Raw genomic sequence first — 19891 nt, forward strand, 5'->3', positions numbered from 1 at the left:
CCACCGACGCCAAGGGAACCAGTGGGACGGAGGGCAACAGTAGAACCACGGCGGAGACAGGAGGTGACAACACAGACTCTTATTCCTCCTCTGATGAAAGCTCCCTGGTGGTGGTGGACACCTCTGTGATTACCCTAGCTGCAGGTACAGCTGCCGCCCCTGTACTAGCACCGCCCTCCCAGTAGCCCCTCAGTGAGCTGCCTGTGCCCGCTTACCCAGGAGGATGGGCATCTCATTCACCTCCAGCACATCAGGCCCTGCCCCAGTGAGCCCTGCTGCCCTGAGTGAGGAGGCTATTGACCTCCTGAGATCCATCTCTGTAGGGCAGTCAACCATTGTGAATGCCATCCAGGGGCTGGCATCCCAGATGCAGCAATGCAATGCATTCCTAGAAGGCATCCATGGTGGATTGGCGTCCCAACACAGATCGTTTCAGGCTCTGGCCTCCTCTTTGATGGCAGCCATTGTCCCTGTTCCTACCATCCCCCCTCCAACTACCACTTCCCAGTCCCAGTCTCCTCAACCCCAGCCCATCCCATGCTCACATACAGGCGAGCATGCACACAAGAGTGGCACAGTCAAACACAGGCACCACACTTCAGTCCTCAAGCACTCAAACAAACAACAGACAGTTGCACACACATCCAGATCTACTGCCTCCACTATCTCCCCCTCCTCCTCCTCCTCCACCTCTCTCACAGTCACATCCATACTCACACCTGCATGCACTGCTTCAACAGCCACCAAAAGCATCACCACACCAAGCAGCACATACACCTCACAAGCAGACACCTCCACAACATCCATCCACGCGTCCCCTGTGCCCGCTCCCACCCTGTCTGTCCCCCCTCCTAAAGGACACAAACGTAGGCACTCAGACACCCAACAGCCATCCACCTCACATCACTGCCCACGCACCTGCACCCAAGTCCAGCAGAAGTACTCCTCCAACAACCACTCCCTGAACCTCCACTCCCATCCCTCCTCCCTCATCCCTCCCCACCGTCCCTAAGAAGCTTTTCCTTGCCTAACATGACCTCTTCCTTACCCCCGTCCTGCCTGTATGAGCAGGGTCCCAACGACTCAGCCCAGCACCTCTCCACCAGCCAGGAGTGGTGTCTTATCCAGGTGACTGATTGACACCTGATCTGTTCAGTGTAAGTCAGTAAGGACGCTCAATGAAGGACCACACGCCTATTATGAACACAATTCAGCTTTACTAGAATTTCAGGTAAATGTATGCATTTGGCACATCAACGAAATAGAATGAAAAATAGCAATAAAGAGCATCTATTTATATATGAGAACACGACAAAGAGCATCTATTTATATATGAGCAAAGAGTTCATTGACATCTATTTATATATAAGCAAAGAGTTCATTGACAGATATAAGCTTTGATTAACTGTATACGAAACACATATTTCAATTACTGCAGCAAGCTCACATTAAGATGTTCAGGAAGCAAAATATAAATGAGCTGAATACTTCCGCTTATAAACATAGTGCAAGCATAATAATCAATCATAATAATAGAGCGGAGAAACAAAGGCCTTTCATCCCTGGGTGGAACTTAACTTAATCCACAAAATGCTGGGAAGCCCTCTACCTCCCGCTTGGACCTCTCTCCCCCTTGAGCGTCACGGTCTCTGAACAGCAAAACCAGGGAGGCAGCGCTGTGGGTCTGGCGATGGCAGCTTTCACAACCACATCTGCGAGCTTCAATCCCCTCACCGCAGATCAGTGCTTAAATAACCTGAAGCTTGGATTCTATCCCTTTCTCGCATCTTCTAGCTATGTTATCAGTACGTGTCCCTTGGCTGCTCTGCCGTTCCCTAGCCATTGCTTTTATTCGGTCTTTTTCCTGTACTTCCATTCTCAGGGTTAAGATGACCTTTGCATCTCTCTCCTACACATCCTGCTTCTTACACATGCAGCTGCAAATAATTTTATCTATGGAATGTTGGAAAACCAACTTGAAAACGACATCGTGGACTTTTCCACGTTGCTTCAGGTTTCAGCAGGCATCACGCTCATCTACACTGTTCAAGCTAATTAACCCTTCGTGTCACAATGTCTTCTGCACCTTTCCCTATACTGATCAAGTGGTAAGGTTCCCACTCAACCACCAATGACAGAAGAGGTTCCCACTCAACCACCAATGACAGCAGCGGGTCACACTCAACCACCAATGACAGAAGAGGTTCCCAGTCAAACACCAATGACAGAAAAGGTTCCAACTCAACCACCAGTGAAAGACAAGAAGCCCTCACCTCAAGCTGAGACACAGCAGCCCTCACCTCCAGCAGAGGCTGCCCAGGAGACACCTCCCCCAGCAGAGACAATGCAGCCCTCACCTCCATCAGAGGCTACCCAATAGACACCTGACTCAGTAGAGACAATGCAGCCCTCATCTCCAGCAGAGGCTGACCAGGAGACACCTCCAGAAGCAGTGGGCAAGTTTCCCACCTCAGAGACTGTGACTTTGCACTCCCCAGCATTGGGAAATGGGTATGGAGCCCCCTCCAGAACCAGTGGGCAAGTTCCTCACCTCAGAGGCTATGACCTTGCACTCCCCAGCAGTGGGAAATGGACATGGAGCCCCCTCCAGAACCAGTGGGCAAGCTCCAAACTGCAGCTGAGGTGCCCACCACCCCCTCCCCCCTGAGGTGCCTGTCCAGTTCCGAGATGGTGCCCCTGCACCGCTTTGTATGTTTCTGCCAGGCTTTTGATGGTGTTGGTGCTGCCCCAGAAATCATGGCGGTTTGCAGTGTCATGCTATGGTGGGCGATACCTTGTCTTCCGCCTGGCTGTTGATGGCTACCCCCGTGGTGTGTGGTGTAAAAGCCATGGCAGATGGTGTGGTACATTGGCTGTCTATGGGAGTTATCACCGCCATGGTCTTAATTTCGCGGTAATTACCGCCAGCCTGGTGGCAGTATTACTGCCACTCTAACAGTCACCGCCAATGTCATAATGACCACCCAAGTGTAACTGGTTTTGGGATGATATCTGTAGTGATGGTGTATAGAAGTTAGAGTGATTTATAGAGTAGGGTATCTTTAAATGTATAGTTCTTCACTTGGAACATGTAATTATTGTTAGGAATATTGGAGTTTAGAATGTGAAGGGATAGTTGAATCAGAGAAAGGCGGAGAGTGGAGGTTACATGGTGTGAGGGCCTATTTCATTAAATGAAATAAAACCTTGAAGATCAAGTTGGCTATTGAAGTCATTACAGGAATTTGGCAACAAGTGAAAAACTCGAGCCCCCACACCACAGCGCACCACTCACTTTTCTTGTGCATTTACAAAGAACTTACTCAATCCTTGAGGATCAGCTCCAGGCAAGTCAGCACAATTTGGGGGGCTTCTTGTGGCATTTTGGAGGCTGATAAGACATGGGTAGGTGCAACGCTTACGGGCATTTTCGCTTGAGCACCTCTATAGTTGCCGTTAGCACCGCGCGGATCGTGCCGGCTTGCAGTGAAGCGCGAGATTGGTCTTGAGTTGATGAACGCTCTGGTTCAGTGACGTGTCAACGTTTCTTCCAGGAATTCGTGCTTATCATTACACCTGGAGGATTAGAGGAAAGACCCTTGAACTGTTTTTGCCTAAAGACAATTGAATGAACGCGCTAGAGATAACGCTCACATCCAGTCACCTTCGAGGTGGTGAGCGAAGAGAAGTCAAACTGCAATATTAGATGCTGATTCTGTTGCGTTTAATAGTTTATGTTAAATGTTTAGTCACTTTCAAACTGGACTGCACATTACAAGCTGTAAATAACCAGTTTTAATACTATAAACAAGTATATACATATTTCAATTATAATAAAATAAAAAAAAGAACTATTTAAGAAACAATGAGTACATTACATTCACATGCCCCTCAGCCTTTTGAGGTGGCAAGAATGGAAAGAGTACTTTTGTAACTATATAGATACATTTGAAGAGGAACAATTTTCTTGAGAGAAGAAGAAACTATTGTTACACTGTGCCAGGAGGTCCTAAATTTTACAATGAAATGGAAAAGAAAGTAAGAGGTGAAAGAGAAGGAGGAGATGTTTTCACACAAGAGTTAGAGGATTTGGATGCTCACTTTTCACCGACAGTGTGTGCAGCAGTGGACCGGCTAAAATTCTTTCAGGGGAAACAGAGAAAATCAGAATCTGTTGAGGAATATGTATCGGCCCTGAAGATCTTGGCGAAGACTTGCAGGTTTGGTGGGTTACAGGAAGAACTCATCTGAGACCAGATTGTGATGCATACGAGCAATCCTAATATTCAGGACAAGTTGTGGGTAAATGGTGAAGCGCCATTGAAGGAGGTCATTGCATTGGGGAAAAAAGCAAAACTTACAGGTAGATGCGTGAAAGTTATGTAAGAGAATACGAAAGATGATAAACAGGCTTTAATCACCAAAGGAGAAAAACCAAATGATAGAAATGACACTAAAACCATTCACACCAACCAGAAGGAGCAACAAGATCATTATGAACAGAATTTTTTTTATAGGTTTGCGGATAATAAGAAATGTCCCACACAAATTCAAAAGAGTTCATTGTTTAGTTGCATGGGGCATTTTGTTAGAGTGTGCAAAAGTTCTAAAAAAGTAAATGTTAAGTATATCAAAGAAGAAAATGTATCTGACTCAGATTTTCAGGATGATAATAGCAATGAGAAAGGAGTATTTTGCATTGAATATGACTTGTTAGATATTGAGCAAGGAACGAAAAGGAAACCTCTGGGTGAGGTATGCATGGGGGTGGTAGTGGTCAAAGTAACTGTTGATACAGGCTCAGTATTCACCATAATTGAAAAGGATATTTGAAAGGAAAAATTCAAAGAATTATATGGTGATCTGAAAACAGATGTGAAGGCGAAAAGTCATACCGGAGAAAGGATTGATTTATTGAAGTATAGAAACATGGAATTTGAATTCAAAGGAAGGAGGGCAGTGTGCAAGTTCACAAAAAGGTCCTTCAGTATTGGGTTGAGATCAAGTAAAATTAGGTATAATTTTGAATCCAAATAGTTCTGAACCTGTGCTATCTTTGGAGAGTGATGATGTGTACAATGAAGTTGTGAATAAGTATCCCAAAGTTTTTTCTGGGAAGAGTGGATGTCTGAATGATTTTACTCATTTAGGTGTATTGAAAGAGGATGCTAAGCAGTGTGTTCATAAAGTTTGTTACGTGCCTTTCTCAGTCAGGGAGGAAGTCTTGAGTGAACTTAAACGTTTAACAACCAATCGCATACTTGAGCAGGTAGAGTCTGCTGAATGGATTTCTCCGTTGGTGGTTGTCAAGTGAGTGAATGGGAAGATTAGATTGTGTGTTGATTTGCGAAGTTTGAATGAGAATATAGTAGTGAATTAATATCCTCTACCAAAGATTAATGAAATGTTGGCAAACACAAAGGGAATGAGTTTGTTTTCCACACTTGATTTGAAATCAGCTTATCATCAGATAAAGTTACATCAAGATAGCAGGAAGTTAACGACATTCATTACACCTTTTTGATGTTTTCAATTTTTAAGGGTGCCATTCGGGTTAGCTTCTGTGGTTGTAATGTTTCAAAGAATAATGAGTAAACTGTTATCGGATATCAGTGGAGTTATGTTTTTCCAAGATGATGTACTGATAATGGGAAAAACAAAATTGGGACATGATGAGAATTTGCGCAGGGTTTCAGGTGTGTTTGAAAAGAAAGGGTTAACTATAGAATTTGGAAAATGTAAAATAGCTAGGAGAGGTTTAAAGTATCTAGGACATGAGATTAGCGAGGAAGGTATAAAACCAAAGGAAGAGCTGGTGAAGGAAGTCATGAAGGCACCTTCGCCACAAAATAAGGGCAAAGTAAGAGCTTTTTTGGGGTTTGGTGGAGTTTATTTAAAAATTCATATAGAATTTTTCAGTAAAAACATATGCTATTAGACAATTGCTGAAAATAGAGTAAGGTTTGAATGGTCTGAGGATTGTCAGGAAGAATTTGAGAAATTGAAAGTAGAGATCAGTAATGCTCTATTTTTGAAGGGATTTGATCCGCTGAGTAAGATATTCATCACTACGGATGCCAGTACAAAAGGTTCAGGAGCTGTTTTGTCTCAAAGGAATGTTGAGAATGAGGAATGGGTAGTGGGTTTTTTATCAAGAGCGTTAACTAAGGCGAAAGTGAAATATTCAGTAATTGGGAAAGAGATGCTTGCTTTTACCTGGGGTCTGGTCCATTTCCAACAGTATACCTGGGGACTCAGAGTGTTTGTGAGGACAGATCATAAGCCGTTGACAAAAGTCCTTATCAGCAAGGGGTTACAAAATACCTCACCCAGATTAGCAAGAATGTCTGTGAAACTGTTGGATTTTGATTATGAAGTGCAATAAATACCATGTGCAAAGAATAGAGTGGCTGATTTTTTAAGCCGCATGTCATTACCGTCTGATCTATAGAAGGGAGGTGATGAAGAATTATAGGAGGAAGAGCAGGTTGCGTTGTTATTTGATGAGGGACAGGATGGAGTCAATTAATTTGAATGGAAGAGGACCATGGTAGTTGACAAAGAATTACAATTTTTTTTTACTTTATGTGTGTTCTGGGTGGCCGAACTAGAATCTTCTTAGTCAGTATGAATGTGGTTATTTGGACGTTCGCAATGAACTCACTGAGGAACAGGACATATTGATGAGGTGTGGTAAATTTGTGCCACTGAAGGCTTTCGTACAAAGATATCGGGAGTATGCCATGAACGACATTTAGGTTTTGCCAAGACCAAGGTGAGGGTAAAGAGTATGTACTGGTGGCCTAGTTTGGATAGTAATGTAGAAAAACTTGTAAGAGAATGAGTCAATTGTGAGAATGCTGATAAAACACAGAAGAAGTTTAAACCGCCATTATTTCCAGTACCTTGTCCAAATATGCCATGGGAAAAAGTGGGTGTTGAAATAATACGACCGATTGAGAATGATCTGTGTGGTAGAAAATATATTATGGTGGTTATGGATAATTTTTTTAAATGGCCTGAAGTGAAGGTCACAGATATAGTTCAAAGTGACGATGTAATACGGTTTCTGGATAAAATATTTATGAAGGAAGGTTTACCGAAGTGTGTGATTTCTGGTAATGGTCCTCAATTTATTGCAGATTCTTTAAAAACAATTCTACAAAGGAATGGCATTACTCACAAATTAACGTCAGTCTATCATCCTGAAAGCAATGGTTTAGTGGAACGATTTAATCGGGTGATTAAAGGGACAATTCAATTGGCTGTTGGTAGTGGAATGAATTGGAAAAAGAAGTAAACAAGATGATTTGGGCATACAGAATAAAGCCCAGCAGTAGTACTGGAAAACGTCCTTTTGTCATAATGAGAGGTAGGTAACCCATTAGTAAGGAGTGTGTATGGATTCGGGAAGGTAGAGTCTCTGAATGGTCTCCGGAAAATCTAAAAAAAAAAATTTGAGGCTAAAGAAACATATAGAATGGTTTATCACTGGAAACAGAATGTGAAAACAGTGCCAGTGGATGTAGGTGCATGGGTCAAAGTAAAAAAATTGAAAAGTGAGTAAAGGAGAAAGTAGGTTTAGCGAACCATTGAAAGTTTGTGACTTGTTTTGCAACTCGGCACGGTTGAGTGATGGGAAAGTGTGGCATTTCAGGTTGCACGGTGTGCCTGGCTATTTCATTAAAGAAAATAAAAGCTTGAAGATGAAGTTGGCTATTGAAGTCATTACAATATCCACTAGTCTCTATTAGATGGGGCCAGCTGCATCTTCTACCTATTTATCTCAAAGTGTCTTTTTATATCTGGAATTTTCGAAAATAGTCAAAACTGTGAAGAAACATGGTCTTTGTAGGTACTAAAGTATATTGGGGGTCATTCTGACCCTGGCGGTCAGTGTTAAAGCGGCGGCCAACCCGCCAACAGGCTGGCGGTCAAAAAAAGGGAATTCTGACCCTGGCGGGAACCGCCAGCACAGACCGCCGCTTTAACACTCCGACCGCCACAGTGGCACAAACAAACAGCGCGGCGGTCACCGCCAACAGCCAGGCGGCAGACAATGTACCACCCACCCTATCACGACTCACCAATCCGCCACCTTTTCCGGGGTGGGAGCCCCGCCGATAAAAACACGGCGGAAACAGACATTTCCAATGGAAAACGCTCACCTCGACACACTCCACGCGGAATCGGGACAGCATGGAACCGGAACTCCACATCCTCCCAGCCATTGCCTTCCTGCTCATCTTCCAGGATCACGAAGGTTGCCGCAGACGACAACGGTGAGTACTGCACCTACGACACAGGGGAGGGGGGAGGAGGAAAGGTTACGGGCACACACATACGCCACACACCCACCCCCACCCTCACCCCCACCGAAATACCTACACACCAATGCAGATTAAAAAGTCAGAGTGACACCCCAAACCCCCAAAACAAAAATGCAAAGACAAAAGGCAATGATTGTAAAAATAGAACTATATTATAGCAATAATGAAGTATAGCGAACTTAGCAATGTATACAGAATTCTTACACATCTAGAACTATATATATACAAGTAGCAAAAGTCCGGCACAGTTTTGCAAAGTTCAAATGTCCGTGGGCCAATGTGCAGCAACACATGGACAAAGCCCACACACGAGATCGAGTCCATTGGAGAGAACACTGCTGGGGCATCACAATCATAAAATACTGGCACCTCAGGGGGAAGGGAAGGGGGGGCACCTCAGCCACATGAGTCCACGACTCCAGATCCACGAAGGGCCTCCATGCCCACTGTGCCATCCTGGGGAGTGCAAAGTGACAGTCTTTCAAGTCTCTACAGTGGGTGGATTGCCCACTGTGCCATCCTGGGGAGTGCAAAGCCACAGTCCATCAGGTGGATTACAGAGTCCACTGGTCATGGAGGAGGCATGGTGGGCAGAGTGCCTCGTGAAGCCCTGCCTGACACAGAACCGGGCATGCCAATGGGCCAGCGGTGCTTGAGATGAGGGCCCAGCGGAGCGGTGCTTGACAGGAGGGCCCAGCAGAGCGGTGCTTGAGATGAGGGCCCAGCGGAGCGGTGCTTGACAGGAGGGCCCAGCGGAGCGGTGCTTGAGATGAGGGCCCAGCGGAGCGGTGCTTGACAGGAGGGCCCAGCGGAGCGGTGCTTGAGATGAGGGCCCAGCGGAGCGGTGCTTGACAGGAGGGCCCAGCGGAGCGGTGCTTGAGATGAGGGCCCAGCGGAGCGGTGCTTGACAGGAGGGCCCAGCGGAGCGGTGCTTGACAGGAGGGCCCAGCAGAGCGGTGCTTGACAGGAGGGCCCAGCGGAGCGGTGCTTGAGATGAGGGCCCAGCGGAGCGGTGCTTGACAGGAGGGCCCAGCGTAGCGGTGCTTGACAGGAGGGCCCTGTTCAGCGGTGCTTCTCACGGCGGGCCCTGTTCAGAGGTGCCTGTCTTGGCGGGCCCTGTTCAGCGGTGCTTCTCACGGCGGGCCCTGTGCAGCGGAGCGGTGCTTGACAGGAGGGCCCTGTTCAGCGGTGCCTGTCTTGGCGGGGCCCTGTTCAGCGGTGTTTCTCACGGCGGGCCCTGTTCAGTGGTGCCTGTCTTGGGGGGGCCCTGTTCAGCGGTGCTTCTCACGGCGGGGCCTGTTCAGCGGTGTCTGCCTTGTGTTTCGAGTGAACCACACCTGGCCAATACTTCCCGCTCAGTCAGCATCGGACCTTTCCGTTGCGGGGCCCTCCTGTGATGGAGTCCTGGGGCCCTGGGTCTCCTCCGATACCCCCGGAATGGGGCTGGTGGGGCCCTCATGGCCAGGTCGGCTGCTCCCTGCCTTCGGCGCTTTGCTGCCCTTGCCCTCCTTGGCAGAGTCTCCGTGGCCCTTGGCTCCCTTACCCGATGTGGCAGGTGACGGTGCAAGGCTACCCTCCTTGGGGGCAGGCGTATCAGGCCTCTCGCCCCTGCCCTTCAGTTTTTTGCTCCTCTTCCCAGGGGGGGGGGGGCTGGCTCTCCCTTTGCTGCTGGCCGATGTCCCTGCCCAAGGAAAGGGCGGACTCCAAAAACCAGGCACGACGTTCTTGGGAGTTGCTGGGCTGGTGGTGGCTGAGGTGTTTTTGGAACTCTTACGAGATGGAGGGGGTGGGTCAGGTGAGGAAAAGATGTTCACTTTAGAGAGGAATAGTTTTTTAGGAGCAATGGGAAGGGTAGCTGGAGTGGATATGGGAGTGGAGGAAGAGGATGTGGTTGTAGGAGAGTCAAGTCTGGTGTCTTTGGGTGCAGGTGCTTGGGCTGGAGGCTGACGTGAGGTGGATGCCTGTTGGTTGGGTGCCTGCCTGCGTTTGTGTGGGTTGGAAGCGGGGGTGACAGACACACTGGGAGAGGACACAGGGGACGTGTACATGGCAGTGGGGGTGGTGACTGCACGTGTGCGGACTGGGCTGGAGGGTGTGCTGGTGATGGGTGTACTGGCTGATGGTGGTGTGCATGCAGGTGTGAGTGGAGACGTCACAGGGAGGGAGGAGGGAGACGAGGAGGTGGGGGACACAGAGGAGGTAGTGGCTGTTGGCATGTCTGCATCTGTATGTTGCTTGTGTGAATGCTTGTGTGTTCTGTGGTGCTTATGTCTGGATGAGCTACCCTTGGCTGTTGAGGTGTGTGCAGGCTGGTCTGTAGGTGTGGATGGGATAGCCAGAGGAACAGGGGAGTGGGACTGGGTGGAGGGAGTTAGAAGAGGGAGGCTGGAGACAGGGACAATCGCTGCTGTCAGTGCTGAGGCCAGAGCGTTGAACAATCGCTTCTGGGCAGCCTGACCCGAATGAAGGCCCTCCAGGTATGCATTGCTTTGATGCACCTCCCTCTCCACACCCTGGATGGCATTCAAAAGGGTAGACTGCACAACAATGATGGTCCTCAGGAGGTCAATGGCCTCCTCACTGAGGGCAGCAGGGGTGACTGGGGCAGGGCCTGAGGTGCCTGGGGCGAAGGAGATGGCTGCCTTCCTGGCCGTGCAGGCACGGGCCGAAGGCCGAGGGGCTGCTGGGAGGGCAGAGCTGGTGCGCTGGGTGGCGGCTGTACCTGTAGTTTCGTTGGGCACGGATGTTGCCGCCACCGCAAGGGAGCTCCCATCCGAGGACGTGTCGGTGTCACTGACGTCTGCACAGGTCCCCGTGGTGGAGCCCCCCTCGCCCTCTGTCTCACTGGTCATGTCGGAGTCCGTTGCATGGCCCTCCGGGGCCATGTGAGATGCAGCTCCCTCTTGCGCCGATGCCACTTCTCCTCCGCCTGATGATGCTAATGCACACATTCACAGAAAAACAAAGAAAATTGGGGGGGTGGAGAAATAAAGACAAGTTGAGTGCATGCATTGGGGACACCGTTGGTGGAGAGGACAGACACAGAAGCCCCCTGCACTACGCTGCGCACTTGGGGTACACTACTCATTTACTGGGACATGCCCTACAAGCCTATGGGCGACAACTGCCCACACAGAATACACAGGTCCATGAATAGCGTTACTAGGCACCCTACAGAGATGGGGGGCGGGGGGACAGGACCATACCTCACGGAGGGGCCTAGCCTACAGAAATCGCCCTGGCCTAGGGATACCCACAGACCTCCTCCCCCACCCAGGCACCTCCACTGCGCGCAAATATAGCTGAATGTGCTGGTACTCACCCCCTTGTGTCTGCTGGGATGTCCTCAAGCGCCCATCTAAATCGGGGTAGGCCACCGCCAGGATCCGGGACATCAGGGGGGTCAAGGTACGACTGGCACCCCTCCTAGGTTGGGAGGCCATCCCCAGCAGAGCCTCGGCGGTCTTCCTGCTCCCGCGGCGGATGTCCTCCCACCTCTTGCGGCAGTGGGGGCCCCGTCTGTTGTGGACCCCCAGGGCCCGGACGTCCTTGGCGATGGCACGCCAAATATCGATCTTCTGATGGGTGCTGACCTATGTGACATGTACAGGGGGGGAAAAGAAACATCATCACTTTTCTGCATGCTCGATGTGAGTGGCCCCCCCTCCCCAAACTTGCCATGTGGCACATGCTCTCATCTGTCGTGCCATGCATTCGTAATTCGCTCCCCTCCCCTCCATCGTACATCCACCCCACTCATCACAGGCATTGCCCACTATGCATTGGCCCCCGTGTACTCACCTGTTGGTCTGGAGGACCGTAGAGTAGCGCATACTGGGGGAGGACCCCGTCCACAAGCTTCTCCAACTCTTCGGAACTGAAGGCGGGGCCCTTTCCCCAGTCGCAGCAGCCATTGTCACTTCCGGACCGAGGTCACAGCAGCACTTGCAGTATAGGTCCTCTCCTGTGGATGCTCAGGTCTCGTGTGATTAAGCAGAGAGAAAATGGCGGTCACGCCCGCGGCGGTGCGTACCGCGGCGGTGCGTACCGCGACCGCCGGCGCACATCGTCATTGGCTCCTGAAACCCATAGGGTTCAATGTTAACCAATGCTGCTTTGCGCTGCGGTCTCCGACCGCCTACCGCCACGGCGTGCCACGCCAGCGCAATGACCTCACTTCACATTGTCACACTTCACAGGTCAGGCAGCCGCCATTTCAAGGGCCCACATGGCTTAATTCCTACTGCGTCACACATGGCTAGGCCTTACATCGACACTCATACAAGTCATTTAATCCAGAGAGATTCGTGTACTGTGCAGGCTGTGGGAACTTACCTGTGGGTTGATTGACTCTGTGCTCCATGTTGTCCTTCCTAGGCACCGTCCGCTGGGACTTGCGAGGAGACGGAGGAATGTTCCCGTGTACAGACCGCTGGTGGACCTGTCGACAATGGAAGAACGACATGTCATACTCACCTACAGACTCAACACTGCCACCATACAGGAACTGTGTGCCCAGCTGGAGCCAGACCTGATGTCACCCATCCGCCAACCCACAGGGATTCCGCCTCTAGCGCAGGTGCTGTCAGTACTCCATTTTTTGGCTAGTGGATCATTTCAAACTACAGTGGCCATTTCATCTGGGATGTCTCAGCCTATGTTTTCAAAGGTATTGTCCAGAGTGTTGTCTGCCCTGATGAAATACACGCGGAGCTACATCATATTCCCTGAGGTGGGTGACTTGCCTACAGTGAAGGGTGATTTCTATGCCCTTGTACACATTCCCAATATCATTGGTGCCATTGATGGTACCCATGTGGCTTTGGTCCCCCCAAAAGACAATGAGCAGGTGTACAGGAACCGAAAAAAATTTCATTCGATGAATGTCCAGGTGGTCTGTTTGGCTGACCAGTACATCTCCCATTTAAAGTTCCCAGGCTCAGTGCATGCCGCGTACGTCATGCGAAATAGCAGCATCCCTTATGTGATGGAACAGCTACAGAGACAGCGTGTGTGGCTAATTGGTGACTCTGGTTACCCCAACCTGCCTTGGCTATTGACCCCAGTGAGGAATCCCAGGACAAGGGCAGAGGAACGGTACAATGAGGCCCATGGGCGTACTAGGAGGGTGATCGAGCGGACCTTCGGCCTCCTGAAGGCCAGGTTTAGGTGCCTGCATATGACAGGTGGATCCCTAATGTACTCACCAAAGAAGGTGTGTCATATCATCGTGGCCTGCTGCATGCTTCACAACCTGGCTTTGCGACGCCAGGTGCCTTTCCTGCAGGAGGATGTTCCAGATGGTGGTGTTGTGGCCGCTCTGGAGCCTGCGGAGAGTGAAGAGGAGGAAGACGAAGAGGACGACACAGACAACAGGGACAGAGTGATACTGCAGTATTTCCAGTAACACACGGGTAAGAATCTACTCCTGCATTTTATTATATCTGTAACAGTACTGGCTCTCTACTGTCTGACCTTTCACCCCAATGTATGGTAACTTAGTTGTGAATTTGCCTTCCTATTTCAGTGATCTGGTCCCCACGGAGTACCCTCTGGTTTATTTCCCCATGGACTACCGCTCTGTGACACTGGTATGTTGTCATCACAATGTAATTGGACATTTTTGGTTGGTTATATCGAATACATTTGGTTTAAAAAAATAAATAGCAGACTCCAGATGGTTTTTGTGCAATAATTGTGCTTATTGAAGTGCAAAAATTGGTGTATAGTTCAAAAAGGGTGATGGGTGATGGTGGAGGCATGTCCATGGCAGAGTCCAGAGTCTCGTTCGCACAGGTGCATTGTCCATATGCCTGTGGAAGGTGGAGCAGGGGCAGTTCAAGGTTGGACAGGGTGAACAAGTGGGACAGTGGGATGACATCCGGGGGGATCCGTGCATGGCGGGGGTCTTGACATCCTACTCTGTCTTCTTCCTAGGTCTCAGGCCTTTCTTGCGGGGTGGTTCATGTTCTGCAGGGGGTGGGGTCCGGGTGGCCCGTTGCTGTTGTGTCGGGGCATCCTGACCACTAGCGCCGGCGGAGGTGGTGGGCTGTTCTTCCTCCATGCTAGTGGCAGGGGCCCTTTGGGGGGCCACATGGTCCCGCAATGTGGTGACAATCTGGTTGAGTGCCACCACGATTGTACCCATTGCGGAACTGATGCTGCGCAGTTCTTCCCGGAACCCCATGTACTGGCCCTCCTGCATGGCCTGGATCTCCTGGAACCTGGCCAGGACCGTCGCCATCGTCTCTTGGGAGTGTTGGTACGCTCCCATGATGGTGGTGAGGGCCTCTTGGACAGTGGGTTCCCTAGGCCTGTCCTCCCTCTGTCGCACAGCAGCTCTCCCAGTTCCCCTTTGTTCCTGGGCCTCTGTCCCCTGGCCGGTGTGCCCACTACCACTGCCCCCAGGTCCCTGTTGTTGTTGGGGTGGTGGGTTGCCCTGGGTGCCCTGTAGTGGTAGACACACCGCTGCTTGACCTGTCCTGGAGACAGAGGCATGGGCCCGCTGGGTGGGTGCTGTGCTGGGGTTTCCAGAGGGGGGTAGGCTGTGGCCTGTGGCTGCCTGAGGGGAACCGACTGTCTAGAGGTCCCCGATGGTCCGGGCTGGTCATCAGGTTCTAGGTCGACAGAGCTGCTGTCATCACTGGGGGCCTTTTCTGGGGGTGGGATGGACATTTCTGGACCCTCCGGGCCGGTGTGTTGGCGTTCGGGCCCTGCAGGGGTAAAAGAGTATGGTTATTGCTTCTGTGTGTGCCATGGCGTGCGATTTGTGGGTGCCCTTGTCCCCCAGTGCTGGCATTCCCTTGTGGGAGGAGTTGTGAGGGTGGTTTGGGGGGGGGGATGGGTATGTGCAGTGGTCATGCTGAGGTGATGGGTGTCCATGGTTTGTGTTGGCATTCAGGGGTTGGTGTTGGTTTGGGTGGGTTGTGCTGGTGAGACATTAGCAGGGAGGATATGTGCTGGGGGGTTGGGGGTGAGGGTGGGGGTGTGGGTTGGCATGCTGGTGGTTGGGGGGGGTGAAGTAGTTGAGATTAGACTTACCGGAGTCCATTCCTCTGCCTACTCCAGCGAGGCCCTCAGGATGCAGGATGTTCAAGACCTCTTGCTCCCATGCTGTGAATTCGGGTGGAGTGGGTTGGGGTCCGCCGCCAGTCTTCTGCACAGCGATGTTGTGTCTTGACACCATCGCCCGCACCTTCCCCCGTAGGTCGTTCCAGCGCTTTCGGATGTCTTCCCGATTTCTGGGATGCTGTCCCACAGCGTTGACCCTGTCGACGATCCTTTGCCATAGCTCCGCCTTCCTGGCTATTGTGGTGTGCTGCACCTGTGTGCCGAAGAGCTGGGGCTCTACCCTGAGTATTTCCTCCACCATGACCCTGAGTTCTTGGTCCGAGAACCTGGGGTGTCTTTGGGGTGCCATGGGGTGGTGTGGATGAGGTGTGGGGTGGTGTTTGTGGTGATGAGTGTAGTGGTGTGTGGTGTTTTGTGCGTAGATGTAGTGTGGGGGATGATGTTGGGTTCCTGTGTGTGTTGTGGATTGCGTTCCCTGTGCTCTCTCTCTGTGTATTGCGCCTTGTCTCTGAATTTCGATTTGTGGGGGTTTGTGGGTGATGTGGGTGTGTGTTTTATATCGTATTGATTGTGTGGGAGTGGTGTTTGTATGTGTATCAGGTGTGTGTATTTGTAATTGTCCAATGTGGCAGTGTTTTGTAGATGTGTGTGTATTTTGACCGCGGCGGTGTGTACCGCCAATGGGATACCGCGGTTGAAAGACCGCCGCGTGGATTCGTGGGTCGGAATGGCATGGGCGTATTTCTGTTGGCGTGACGGTGGAGGTTTGGTCATCTCCAGTTTATCGCTGACCGCTGATGTGGCGGCCTTCAGTGGAGGTCGGGTTTTTGGCGGTTTGCCAGTTGTGGGTCAGAATGACTCTGGCGGGTTACCGCGGACGCGGCGGTGTTCTGGCGGTCTTCTGACCGGCGGTAACTGCCTTTTACCACCAGGGTCAGAATGACCCCCATAATATTTTAAAGTCCAAACATGGCACCATGAACACTAGCTGTTGAAAGTCCGGCAGCAAATATATCAATAGAAGATAGTCACATGGCAATATACATTCTTGGAATCTACTAGTCAATAAGAAAAACAATGCCTTGGGTATTGTGACCATGAGCAATTCAGCTGCAATTTTACTTTATGGTAGGTTAATTGGCTTTCCCCTCAATCTCCCTTCTCACCTCTGATGCCTGGTGGAAAAGGGAGTGAGATTCCAAAACAAAATCATGTGCAGCTTTATGTGCCAGATAAAGAAATTATGTTCAAGTGACTCTGAGCATCTCAGCAAAGGTGTTATCAACAAAGAAATGCTGCTGTGCATTCTTGACTCAGAACCTCAAGAGACAGCCACCTGCTCTGCAGCAATGACAATATGTTTCTTAAGTGTATGCTGGTTATGGATGCAGGTGATCTCTGCCCCCCATACCAAGGCCACCACCTGCTGCCACATTCACCAGGACAGATATTCTAGGTAAAGTAATGCTATGTTGAATAGGTCCATTAGTGGTCTTAAGGATTTTAAGCAAAAAGAGTTTGGATACCCTTGATCATGCAGGACATTTTCTGATAAGAGCTAACATATGAGAGCTAAATAAGTGACCTGCCTTTGCTCCTGGGATATGTCGATCTCTCCTTTCTTCCTAGATGCCTGGAATGCCTGATCTTGAAGTACATGTGATACTCCTGAAAATCTAGATGCTGAGCAGAAAAGGACATCTGTTTCATACAGGGCTGTTTTCTTATTGGGTCATTGGAAACCCATATCATATCATTACAATCCCTGTAATTCTCCATTGATTGATAAAAGAGGCATGGAAGTTAGAAAACCCAATTTCCTGAGCCATGTCTGTTCATTGTAGAAAAAGAATCTGGTTGTCCATGCAAGCAGGTTCAGGGTCCACACATTAATTGGTTCAGCCTTGTTGGCACCAGTATTATCGACCCTACATCCCAAATGAACCAGCTCATATACCATTTGACAGATTCACTGCACCATGTGAATCACATCTCTGTGAATGATTCCATACTTTTTTTTAGTTTCTTTATCTGCATTTGCTAACAGACAACAGTACTATAACGTCAGCAATGGAGGGTTGGAAAAATGAGCTAGGTGAGGAAGGGATGGGAAAGGCACAGCACAAAGGGATTACAAAATACAGTGATGGTGTTGCATTTACTCATCCATGTAGGACCCCAAATATAACAATTCTGACACAACATTCCCCTTGTTGAAAGTACAATTTGGACAGACCCTGAAGCAGTTGGGCAGGTGATGACAGGAATCCAAGCTTCTGTTTTGCACGTGTCATAATGCTGGGCATGGGACAATATGTTCAGAACTCGGGAGGGGTGGGGTGGGTCCCAGAGTGGGGATTCCACCTCCAGTGATGGGGGTGAGTCTCTTTGTTGTAGGATGGTTAGTAGAGGTTTCCAGATGTCCCTGGGGTGGGAGTGTGTTAGCATAAGCTTTCAGACATGGGATAGTTGCTCTTGGCAGTAAGTTCCATCCTGCAACCAAGCCTCTATAGTGGGAGCAAGCCATCTTCACTAACGTCTGGCGACCCTGAGTTAAGCTAGGAGAAGGAGCATAGCAATACATCGACAGTTCCCTGGAGGAACTTCCTTGACATAGCACAGGAGGCCAACCAGTGATTCCTTGGTGGGGAATGGGCCATGATGGTCTGTATGGCAGAGAACAGTCCAGCCCAGAAACCTGTCACCTTTGGACAGTCCCATGTGAGGTGTAAGAAGGAGGCCCATGGGGCAGAGCATTGGAGACACTGTGCCCCGTACGATGAAGCTGTATTGGGGTGCAGTACAGTCTGTGTAAGAATTTTAAATGCATTAGCCACAGTCTGTAGTTGGGAGGGAAGGTCTCTGACTGGTTGCAGAAGTAGGATCATTTCGTGTCAGTGATGGGGGCGGTCAGTGCCTGCCTCCCAGGTGGTGAGGTCTGCCAACTTTCAAACAGGTGCCATGGCCTGCATGATAGAGCAATGTCATGTAACCAGTTTGCGTGGTGAGAGATTTGTGAGTATGTGCTCTAGAGCCTGGAGCAGGGAAGATGTTGTGTATCGGGCCACAGGTTACCAGAAGTTGATGGTATAGGAGGATCTCCAGAACAGATGAGTGTGTCCTTCCAGAGACCTCAAATGGAGGTATGAAGTGGTCATCTGGTTATAGATCTCGCTCTGGCACCCTTGTCTTGCAGGTGTGGCAGGAGGGATTTGCGCTCAATAATAGCAGGGGGCATGTAAAGGCACGGGAGCGAGGTCACATGCCATCCCATGCCCAGCGCACACATTCCTCAGGGAAAACCTCAGTCTGCGGTGGCTGGTAGGGCAGATAGAGCACTGTGATCAGAGGCAAGGCACTATGTGGTCCACCTTGATGCCAGTATGTGGTTTAAATTGCATAGGGTAAAGTCAGAAGTGTGTGTATCATGCCTGGGCACTGAGTACATATAGAGTCATGTCAGTGAAACCTAGGCCTCCCGATCAAGCAACAAGGAGTATATTTCTTAGGCAATCCTGGGTTGCCTGCCAGCCTAGATCAGTGCAACTAGGTTAGAGCACAGCCACTGCATAAAGGGTCAGATTTACAAGACCCTAGAGCCTCTTAGCGCCACACTAGTGTCATTTTCTTTACACTAATGAGGCGTTAAGAGGGCTATTCCTCTGCGCCATATTTACAAAGTGGCACAATGCTTGCATCGCACCACTTTTTTGCCCCCTTGCGCCACATTATGCCTGCGCCAGGCACATGTATGCAAGGAGGTGCCCCCCCACCCCAGAGGGAGGCCCGTAAAAATGGTGCAGTGAAATTTACAACATTTCACTGCACCATTTTTAACGTTATTTTCAACGCCTGCTCAATTCAGGTGTTAAAATGAAGTGCCCATTTCTTTCAATGGGCCTCTCTTTACTTTGCAGGATTAGCACCACAACATATGGTGCTAATCCTGCAAATTACCACTAGAGCATCATAAATTATGACACTGTTGTCCTAACATGCGCCATGGTGTGCCGTATTGTAAATATGACACACACATGGTGTCACTAGGAGGGGCACAAGAAAAGTGGCACATCACAGCTGATGGGCCACTTTCTTGTAAATCTGGCCCAAAATGAGCTGTGAGTCGGATAGGCACATTTAGGAGAAGGTATAAGTACTTTGAAAGGATGGCCATTTTTGCAATAGCTATCCATCCTATCACAGATAGCGGCAGACAAGACCATATTGGGAATCTGTCCTCCAGTCTCACCATGGCACGGTGTCAGAGTCACCAGATCCTCGGGGTCTGTGCACGTTCCCGACACGTCCACCACTGAACAGCTCCAAGACTCTGATAGATAAATCACAGAGACTGAGAGAGTTCAAGAGGGGAAGAGGGGATTAAGAAGGGAACAGCTGGGAAGGAAACCTGTAGTAAGAAAAAGGTTAGAACACACAATATGAAAATTATATCTCCTGAAATCAATACTAGACTATAATTCTAAGCCTAG

This window comes from Pleurodeles waltl, chromosome 3_1 (genome assembly GCF_031143425.1).
Source record: "Pleurodeles waltl isolate 20211129_DDA chromosome 3_1, aPleWal1.hap1.20221129, whole genome shotgun sequence".
NCBI classification, from domain to species: Eukaryota; Metazoa; Chordata; class Amphibia; order Caudata; family Salamandridae; genus Pleurodeles; species Pleurodeles waltl.